Below are 10,193 nucleotides of genomic sequence, written 5' to 3'. Positions count from 1 at the left end.
GACTCCAGCCTTTTGTTTGGAGCTAAAGTCAGGAGCTCTCGTATCCTTCTGAGAACTGGAAAGTCACCAAGGAAATAACTACTACATGGACTGAAAAATCTCTATTAGTCTTTGGGCAGAAAAATACAAAGACAAAAAGACACTGAAGTTTTCCACCTGACCTTAGTGTCTTCAAAAGCATCTCAGTTGGGAGGGGGATTTACTTCTTGGTCTCAAGGAAACCTTGTAGAAATGTCTTTTCTCATACCTGGTATTATAACCACATTAAATGACATTTGAAAACATAGTGAAAAATTTTGCATTTTGATTATTTCTCCCCATTCCTTTTCTTATGCATCTTTTTTTCCCAAAACACAATTTTGGATGTAGTGTACAGACAATGTGGTGGTCTTCTTACTTTCCTTTGTGGAGAATGAAGATGTCACGATGTGTTGTTTGTTTTTTTGTTTTTGAGGCAAAGTCTCCCCCTGTTGCCCGGGCTAGAGTGCCGTGGCGTCAGCCTAGCTCACAGCAACCTCAAACTCCTGGGCTCAAGCGATCCTCCTGCCTTAGCCTCCGGAGTAGCAGGGACTATTAGGTGTGTGCCACCACACCTGGCTAATTTTTCTATGTTTTAGTAGAGACAGGGTCTCACTCTTACTCAAACTAGTCTAGAACTCCTGACCTGGCAATCCTCCTGTTTTGCCTCGGCTTCCCAAGGTGCCAGGATTATAGATGTGAGCCACTGTGCCTGGCCCATGATATGTTTTATTTATTTATTTATTTTGAGACAGAGTCTCACTTTGTTGCCCAGGCTAGAGTGAGTGCCATGGCGTCAGCCTAGCTCACAGCAACCTCAAACTCCTGGGCTCAAGCAATCCTCCTGCCTCAGCCTCCCGAGTAGCTGGGACTACAGGCATGTGCCACCATGCCCGGCTAATTTTTTCTACATATATTTTTAGTTGGTCAATTAATTTCTTATTATTTTTAATAGAGATGGGGGTCTCACTCAGGCTAGTTTTGAACTCCTGACCTCGAGCAATCTGCCCGCCTTGGCCTCCCAGAATGCTGGGATTACAGGCATGAGCCACCATGCCCGGCTTCATGATATGGTTTTTTTTGGTGTTTTTTTGAGACAGAGTCTCACTTTGTTGCCCAGGCTAGAGTGAGTGCCAGGGCGTCAGCCTAGCTCACAGCAACCTCAAACTCCTGGGCTCAAGCCATCCTCCTGCCTCAGCCTCCCGAGTGGCTGGGACTATAGGCACGCGCCACCAGGCCCGGCTAATTTTTTCTATATATATTAGTTGGCCAATTAATTTCTTTCTATTTATAGTAGAGACGGGGTCTCGCTCTTGCTCAGGCTGGTCTCAAACTCCTAAGCTCAAACGATCCGCCCACCTCTGCCTCCCAGAGAGCTAGGATTACAGGCCTGAGCCACCGCCCGGCCCATGATATGTTTTTGGGTTTCTTCTTTTTTTTTTTTTAGCCAGCAACTTTTTTTAATGTTACATATACTATTCTCAAAGCACATCTGATGATATATTTTATAACACAATAGGTGTCAAAGTGTGTTTAACATATGATTTCTTCAGGATCCCTCTCCTTTCTGAATTCCAAATGGAGGAGCTGAAAGTGCGATGTGAGACTGGCGATCCGCATTCTATCTTTGGCAAGCTTGTACAGCGCTATTGTAAACGTAATGTGAAAGGACTGTAAACTAGGAACTTCTTCAGTTTATGAAACACCATTCAGGACAGCTGCTTCTTGAGTGTTTTCTTCTTTTAAGGTATTAATCTTTTCTTCTCTTGGAGTACGCTGTAGCTTAGAAATTTCATCGCCAGAAGCACTAGTTGGGCCATTTATTGCCTTTTCTGAAGGACCATGCTCTTCAATCACATCTTTTGCCTCGCCCATTTTCATTAACTGAAGTTGTATCAGATTCAGTCATCCCATCCCTCAGAACAGTGTCTTCACCAGTCCTCCGTCTACGAGGCCGCGGCCGCCGGTTAGTGCTGTGATGAGGTTCGCGGGCATCAGTGTCTGCAGTCTGATCTGATTCTGTACTATCAAGTAAGCCGTATGGGTCGCAGTCTGGATCTCTGAGCACAGAACTGATGGAGGATTTGCCGCCACGTGGCACCACGGCCTCGACCCCCTGAAACACTTCTGCCTCTTCCTCCTGGGCGTCTCCTGCTGTCACGCTGACGTCGGCTGTCTCGATCGTCTTCTCCTGCCAATGACCAGTCACTCAGCTCATCTTTACGCTCAGATTCTGTTTCAAAGGGGTTAGATAGCTCAGAATTTGTACCATAACCACAGGTGTAATTAGGGCCCCGACGACCTCTGCCTCTTCCACTATAGGACCTAGAGCCAATCTGTCGTAGCTGTTCATCAATCTGTAGGCGTTCCATTCTCAGCTGTTCTACTTCCTTTATTTTATTTTATTTTATTTTTTTTTGAGACAGAGTCTCGCTTTGTTGCCCAGGCTAGAGTGAGTGCCGTGGCGTCAGCCTAGCTCACAGCAACCTCAAACTCCTGGGCTCGAGTGATCCTGCTGCCTCAGCCTCCCGAGTAGCTGGGACTACAGGCATGCGCCACCATGCCTGGCTAATTTTTTATATATATATCAGTTGGCCAATTAATTTCTTTCTATTTATAGTAGAGACGGGGTCTCGCTCTTGCTCAGGCTGGTTTTGAACTCCTGACCTTGAGCAATCCGCCTGCCTCGGCCTCCCAAGAGCTAGGATTACAGGCGTGAGCCACAGCGCCCGGCCTCTACTTCCTTTAGATAAGCAATGTTATATTCTAAAAGAACTTGCACATTTCCGATGCTTTCTTTAGTGCCAACAAATACAAATGGAACCATTCCATCTTCTCTAGGTAGTTTATTTTCATTGTCTCCTTCAATTCTCACCCGAACCACACCAGATTTGTCCACGATTTCTTGAATAACTTTGCCATTTTTCCCAATTACTTTTCCTACAAGATTCCTAGGAACCTGAATAAAATCCTCCACAAATTCCAGGAAACCTCTAGCCTTTTCTACAGCATCAGCACTCTCTCCATAAATTCTAAATGTTCCAGTATCTTCATCTAGCTCAATAGCGGTAACTCCAGGAACCTTCCTAGCTTGCTGTATATTACTACCATGTGTTCCTATTGCCAGACCCATTAAATCTTCTCTCACAACAAATTCCTCATGAAAAGCTGCTGCAAGTTGTTTTGTACACTCTAAATGCTTAGTGGCCTCTTTATTTCTGGACATAAGCATCAACTTCGTACTTAATACTTCGCAAATGCATGTCACTTAAAATATTTACTCTCTTCACAGTTGCTTCACTGGCAGACAGTATCATTAACTGTGTAGTTTCTGGATGGTAAAAAATTCTGCATGCTCCTACTGCTTTCTTAAAATCTTTATGAGCATTTTCATTAGCACACGCCTCTCTCAAATCCTCTGGAACATCCACTGTGCATTTAAAGAAGGTGTTTTTTTTTTTTTGGACAGTTTTATTTTGATTGACAGGCTGAAGTCGTTCAAATGTGACTATTTCATTGTAAGTGGCATGACAAGCAGCATATTCAATGACATAAAATTCTCCTTTCATAATCCGAACTTTAGCCAACCACCAGCCACATGATTCTTGGTCATTTGCTCTTGACTATACTTCTACTTCATCTCCTTCACTAATTTCTTTTTTAATATCAGGTGGTGGTGGTAATCTAACTTCATTAAATGGAACCTGGTGTTCTGGTTGTCAATTATTTTCAAAAACAACTGTGAGGGAATCTTCATGAACATCTTTGATAAATCCCTTGTAGAAAGCCCCATTGGAGCCATGAACCTCCACTGTCAGCTCCACCATGTTGGAACCGCAAAAAAAGCCATGATATGTTTTTAAAAGCAAATGTGCTATAATATTCCTAGGATCTTACCATCCCCCCAAATTGATATGTTGAAATTTAATTGCAAAAATATAATTTAATGGCAATTTTGGTTGGAGTAAAAGGTAGGGCCTTTTGTGAAATGATTAAGTCATGAAGGCTCCCCCTCATGGATGAATGAATGCCTTACAACAGGACTGGCAGGAACTAGCTGTGGCCCTTCTTGCCCTTCATCCTCGCACCAAGCGAGGACACCGCGCTCCTCTCCTCTGGAGGCTGCGGCAGTAAGTCTCCAGGCTGGAGGGAGAAACTGGAGCCCTCACCACACACGTGCTGCATGCCAGCACCTTGGTCCTGGGCTTCCCAGCATTCAGATCTGTGAGGAATAAACTTCTGATATTTATCAATTACCCAGTCTCAGGTATTTTGTTACAGGAACATAAACAGACAACAACGAATACCATTTCATTTTACTTATACAGAGGTGGGGAACCTGTAACCTTATGACCACAAGTGACTTTCTAGGTCCTTAAATTCTACCTTTTGACTGAATCCAAATTTTACAGAACAAATCCTTTTATTTTTATTAATACATTTTTATTCACCTTTTATATTTTTATTTTATTTTTAAAATGAACGCATTTAAAATCCAATGAATAAAATAAGTTTCAACAAAATAATCCTCCCAGATTGACAGGCGCAATTAGAACATTAGTCAGCATTAAGGGCTAAACGGACAGCTGTTAAACTCAAGATTTAGTTCTAACTTCCCCTACCTGACTGGCGCCGCTACTGCATGTGGCTGGTTTGCGGGGTTGAGTACGCCAGTCTATTATCAGCTTTTTTTTTTTTTTTTTTTTTTGAGACAAAGTCTCACTCTGTTGCCCAGGCTAGAGTGCCGTGGCATCAGCCTAGCTCACAGCAACCTCAAACTCCTGGGCTCAAGCAATCCTCCTGCCTCAACCTCCCAAGTAGCTGGGACTACAGGCATGTAGTCCCAAGCATTAGCCACCATGCCCAACTAATATATATATATGTATTAGTTGTCCAGCTCAGTTCTTTCTATTTTTTTAGTGGAGACAGGGGTCTTACTCTTGCTCAGGCTGGTCTCGAACTCCTGACCTTGAACGATCTGCCCGCTTCCTCCTCCCAGAGAGCTAGGAGTACAGGCGTGAGCCACCACGCCCAGCCAACAGTATTTCTTAATTGTGTCTGCTTAACAGCCCATCATGTCAAAGAAGAGTAAGAGAAGGCTAAAGGAAGAAAGCAAAATTTTTTTTTTTTTGAGACAGAGTCTCACTTTGTTGCCCAGGCTAGAGTGAGTGCCCTGGCGTCAGCCTAGTTCACAGCAACCTCAGACCCCTGGGCTCAAGCAATCCTCCTGCCTCAGCCTCCTGAGTGGCTGGGACTACAGGCATGCACCACCATGCCCAGCTAACTTTTTCTATATATATTAGTTGGCCAAATTAATTTCTTTCTATTTATAGTAGAGACGGGGTCTTGCTGTTGCTCAGGCTGGTTTCAAACTCCTGACCTTGAGCAATCTGCCCTCCTTGGCCTCCCAGAGTGCTAGGATTACAGGTGTGAGCCACCGTGCCCAGCCAAGAAAGCAAATTTTTTAATGAGGATTGGGAATTGCAATATCATCTTGTTTCTGCTAATGATAAGATGATTTGCTTGCTTTGTGATACTGTAATATTGACATTAAAGAAATTCAATGCTCTTCGGTATTGTAACACTCATAAGGACCACAAATATTTTAAATTAGAGGGAGAGGCATGAAAGGTTGCATTGTATGGCCAGGCACAGTGGCTTACGCCTCTAATCCTAGCACTCTGGGAGGCTAAGGCAGGAGGATCACTTGAGCTGTCCGTTGGAGACCAGCCTGAGCAAGAGTGAGACCCTATCTCTACTAAAAACAGAAAACTTAGCTGGGTGTGGTGGTGCATGCCTGTAGTCCCAGCTATTCAGGAGCCGGAGGCAGGAGGATCGCTTGAGCCCAGGAATTTGAGGTCACATTTGATAAGCTAGGCTGATGCCAAAGCACTCTAGCCTAGGTGACAGAGCAAGACTCTGTCTTAAAAAAAAAAAAAAATCATGACATCACACCCAAATTAGCATTTCAGCCTCACCTAGTTGATACCACCAGGCCCCTAAAGAACTACAGATGGAAGTGATGGAACTCTCAGTAGATGACCTTTTAAAATCATTGTTTGATGCTAAGAAAGATGCAAGCGAAATATGGAAAAATGCAATAGAATACTCATACCTTTGGCAACATGCCTGAAAAATGCTTTCCTACTTTTCATCTACTTATTGCTGCAAATCTACAATCTCCTATGTAACCCAATCAAGATGCCTTTGAGGTCACAAGTGACTGATAACCATCTGAAACTGTAGGCCTCCATGTTGCAACCAAATATTCAAATACTTTCCAACAAAAAGCAGACACAACAAAGTCATTAAAAGGTTAGTTAATGCCGGACTGTCCGAAGAGTAAAGAGTATTTTAAAGAGGTTACGCTCAAAAATTTGGGGTTTCTGTACATAAATAAAATTTTGTTTTGAAAATTTAAAAAGCGTTAGTTAACTTTAAAATTAACAAATAATTTTTATTTTTTGAGATTATTAAGTACATAATACTTCGAGTTTTACAAAATAATGTACATTTTTAAGTATACCTAATTGAGGTTTCTTGAATTCAGCCTTATTGGTTATATCTAAATTAATTCAGCCTTCCAATGTGAAAAGATTCCCCACCCCTGTACCTATACAACCCACAAGGAGGGAAACTGTAGATCTGGAATCCAATTTGGCAAGAAATATGTAGATATGATTAATTATAACAAGATCAGTGAGGTTATAAACAGTGGCTTATCAACAAAAGGATGGCATACAAAATGTGACTTCACATAACAGATGTAGTCAACTTGGCCTGGCCGTGGTCATGCCTCTAATCCTAGCACTTTGGGAGGCTGCGCTGGATAACTTGAGGTGAGGTGTTCAACACCAGTCTAAGAAACATAGCAAGATCCCTGTCTCTACAAAAAATAGAACAATTAGTCAGGCATGGTGGTGTGTGCCTGTAGCTACTATGGGGGATGAGGCAGGAGGAACGCTTGTGTCCAGGAGTGTGAGGTTGCTGAGAGCTATGATGACGCCACTGCATTCTAGCCCAGGCAAGACAGTGACACGCTGTCTCAAAAACAAATGAATGAAGGCCAATGAAGGCCGGGCGCGGTGGCTCACGCCTGTAATCCTAGCACTCTAGGAGGCTGAGGCGGGCGGATTGCTCGAGGTCCGGAGTTTGAAACCAGCCTGAGCAAGAGCAAGACCCCATCTCTACTAAAAATATAAAGAAATTAATTGGCCAACTAAAAATATATAGAAAAAATTAGCTAGGCATGGTGATGCATGCCTGTAGTCCCAGCTCCTTGAGAGGATGAGGCAGCAGGATTGCTTGAGCCCAGGAGTTTGAGGTTGCTGTGAGCTAGGCTGATGCCATGGCACTCACTCTAGCCTGGGCAACAAAGTGAGACTCTGTCTCAAGGAAAAAAAAAAAAAAGATGAAAAACAAATATACTCTAGCCAGGGTAACAGAAAGAGACTCTGTCTCAAAAAAAAAAAAAAAATATATATATATATATGTATATATGTATATATATATATTCATAGTCGACTTGAAGTGAACAAACACAATTTGCTATAACTAACATTCTGGCCAATGCAGTTTCCTCCAACAAATAATCAAAACCTTAGATTTCAGGTTACAATTTTTGTAGTTAGAAGTAGCCTATCACAGAGGCTACCTAATTTTATCACTCTTTTTAAAATGGAATGATAGTTACCTTTACTAGAGAGTGAATGAACATGCATAAAAGTAATTTTAAAAAAAAATAGAGATGAGGTCTTGCTGTCTTGTGCTCAGGCTGGTCTCGAACTCCCCAGGCTCAAGCAATACTCCCACTTTAGCCTCTTGAATAGCTAAGATTACAGGTGGATGCTACCATGCTCTGCAGTAAAAGTAATCTTTAAAAAGTTTTTTTCCCTTGATCAAATATTCATTCATTGTAATCTGGAGTCTACCATGACTATATCCATACTTATACTTGTACCAATAGCTATACCATCTGTCCTCCCTGAAAGACCTCATGTCAACAAAGTTCTTGTCTTGCAATGTTTCCCATTAAATATCGCTGCTTCAATTTTGTTACACAATATTGGTCTGTTCAGGAGTTCTATTTCTTCCTGATTTAGCCTATGGAGGTTGTGTGTGTAGGGCACTGACATATATTTTTTTAGTTTAAGAATTAAATTTAGTGAGTAATGTACGTGTTCTGCCCAGAGCATTTAAAAACAATGTGCTCTGGACTAGGTCCTTGTGATAAACGAGGCTGTTGCCTAGAGGCATAACAAAGGACCTGAGCTGCAAGTAAGCAAGAGCTGCCGAGCCCCACAGCAGTGGGCGTCTGGAGCCACACGATAAACGCATTGTTCCTGTGATTGCTGCTTGATCCCCATAAGATGGCTGGTTAGTCAATGACAGGTAAGACCCCTCAAGAAAAGGGGTGACCTAAGCCAGGTGCAGCCACTGGGGGTCAGCCTAAGATCTTAGGGGGTCACCCTAAGAGAAGCTGGGGATGAGAAATGCCCCCTGTGGCTGCCTTGTCCATCCCTGCTAATCCAGTCCATGATCTATGCCTGGCGCCTAGAGCAACCACCTGGAAATTCTGAGCCAGGGGATATCTGCTTCTCTAAGGCTACCCATTCCAAAATTTATGGCCATTGCTGAAATACCTGGGTTGTTACATACAAGTAACTAACTTTAATTTTTTAGAGTATAAACATAAAACTGACCCAGTGTTTTATGACTCGAGTCAACTGTCTGTATGTGTGCCAGAGTTTTTCTTTGTGTTCTGCATTTGTATTTTGTGTTCTGTGTTCATCCTCCATCCTGTAAACAGGCCATGACATATGTGTTTCTGGGAATTTATCCATTTCCTCAACATTTTCAAGTTTATGTGTATAGAGATTTTTATAGTATTCAGAGATGATATTTTGTATTTCTGGGGTATCAGTTGTAATATCTCCTTTTTAATTTCTAGTTGAGCTTATTAGTTTCCTTTCTTTTCTGTCTGGTTAGTCTAGCAAGAGACCTGTTAATTTTATTTATCTTTTCAAAGAACCAACTTTTTTGCCAGGCATGGTGGCTCATGCCTGTAATCCTAGCACTCTGGGAGGCTGAGGCAGGTGGATTGCTCAAGATCAGGAGTTTGAAACCAGCCTGAGCAAGAGTGAGACCCCATCACTACTAAAAATAGAAAGAAATTAGTTGGCCAAATAAATATATAGAAAAATTAGCTGGGCATAGTGGCACATACCTGTAGTTCCTGCTTCTTGGAAGGCTGAGGCAGGAGGATCGCTTGAGCCCAGGAGTTTGAGGTTGCTGTGAGCTAGGCTGATGCCACGGCACTCACTCTAGTCTGAGCAACAAAATGAGACTCTGACTCAAAAAAAAGAACCAACTTTTTGTTTTATTAATCTTCTGTGTAATTGTTTTGGAGTCAATTTCATTTAGTTCTGCTCTGACCTTAGTTATTTCTTTTCTTTGGCTGGATCTGGGATTCATTTGCTCTGCCTTTTTCAATTCCCTGAGAAGATTCATTAGATTGTTGATTTGTGATCCTTCTGTTTTTGGATATAGGCATGTAAGGCTATGAATTTTCCTCTTAAGACTGCTGTTGCAGAATCTCACTAATTATGTTAACTTGTCTCCCTTTGTCATTTAGTTCAAATAATCTTTTTTTTTTTTTTTTTTTTTTGAGACAGAGTCTCACTTTGTTGTCCAGGCTAGAGTGAGTGCCGTGGCGTCAGCCTAGCTCACAGCAACCTCAAACTCCTGGGCTCGAGTGATCCTTCTGCCTCAGCCTCCTGAGTAGCTGGGACTACAGGCATGCGCCACTATGCCCGGCTAATTTTTTTTATATATATATCAGTTGGCCAATTAATTTCTTTCTGTTTATAGTAGAGACGGGGTCTTGCTCTTGCTCAGGCTGGTTTTGAACTCCTGACCTTGAGCAATCCGCCCGCCTCGGCCTCCCAAGAGCTAGGATTACAGGCGTGAGCCACAGCGCCCGGCCTTTTTTTTTTTTTTTTTTTTTTTGAGACAGAGTCTCACTTTGTTGCCCAGGCTAGAGTGAGTGCCATGGCGTCAGCCTGGCTCACAGCAACCTCAATCTCCAGGGCTCAGCGATCCTCCTGCCTCAGCCTCCCGAGTAGCTGGGACTACAGGCATGCGCCACCATGCCCGGCTAATTTTTTGTATATATA

General features: G+C 42.6%; 1 pseudogene; it reads right to left on the bottom strand.

Moving 5' to 3' along the window:
- Nucleotides 1-1,670: 1,670 nt before the first annotated feature.
- On the bottom strand, nucleotides 1,671-3,735 carry LOC105885979 (RNA-binding protein FXR1-like; annotated as a pseudogene).
- Nucleotides 3,736-10,193: the final 6,458 nt, after the last annotated feature.

Source organism: Microcebus murinus, chromosome 5 (assembly GCF_040939455.1).
Source record: "Microcebus murinus isolate Inina chromosome 5, M.murinus_Inina_mat1.0, whole genome shotgun sequence".
Classification (NCBI taxonomy): Eukaryota; Metazoa; Chordata; class Mammalia; order Primates; family Cheirogaleidae; genus Microcebus; species Microcebus murinus.
Note: the sequence above shows the minus strand (reverse complement) of the source record. Positions and strands in the feature narration are given on the sequence as shown.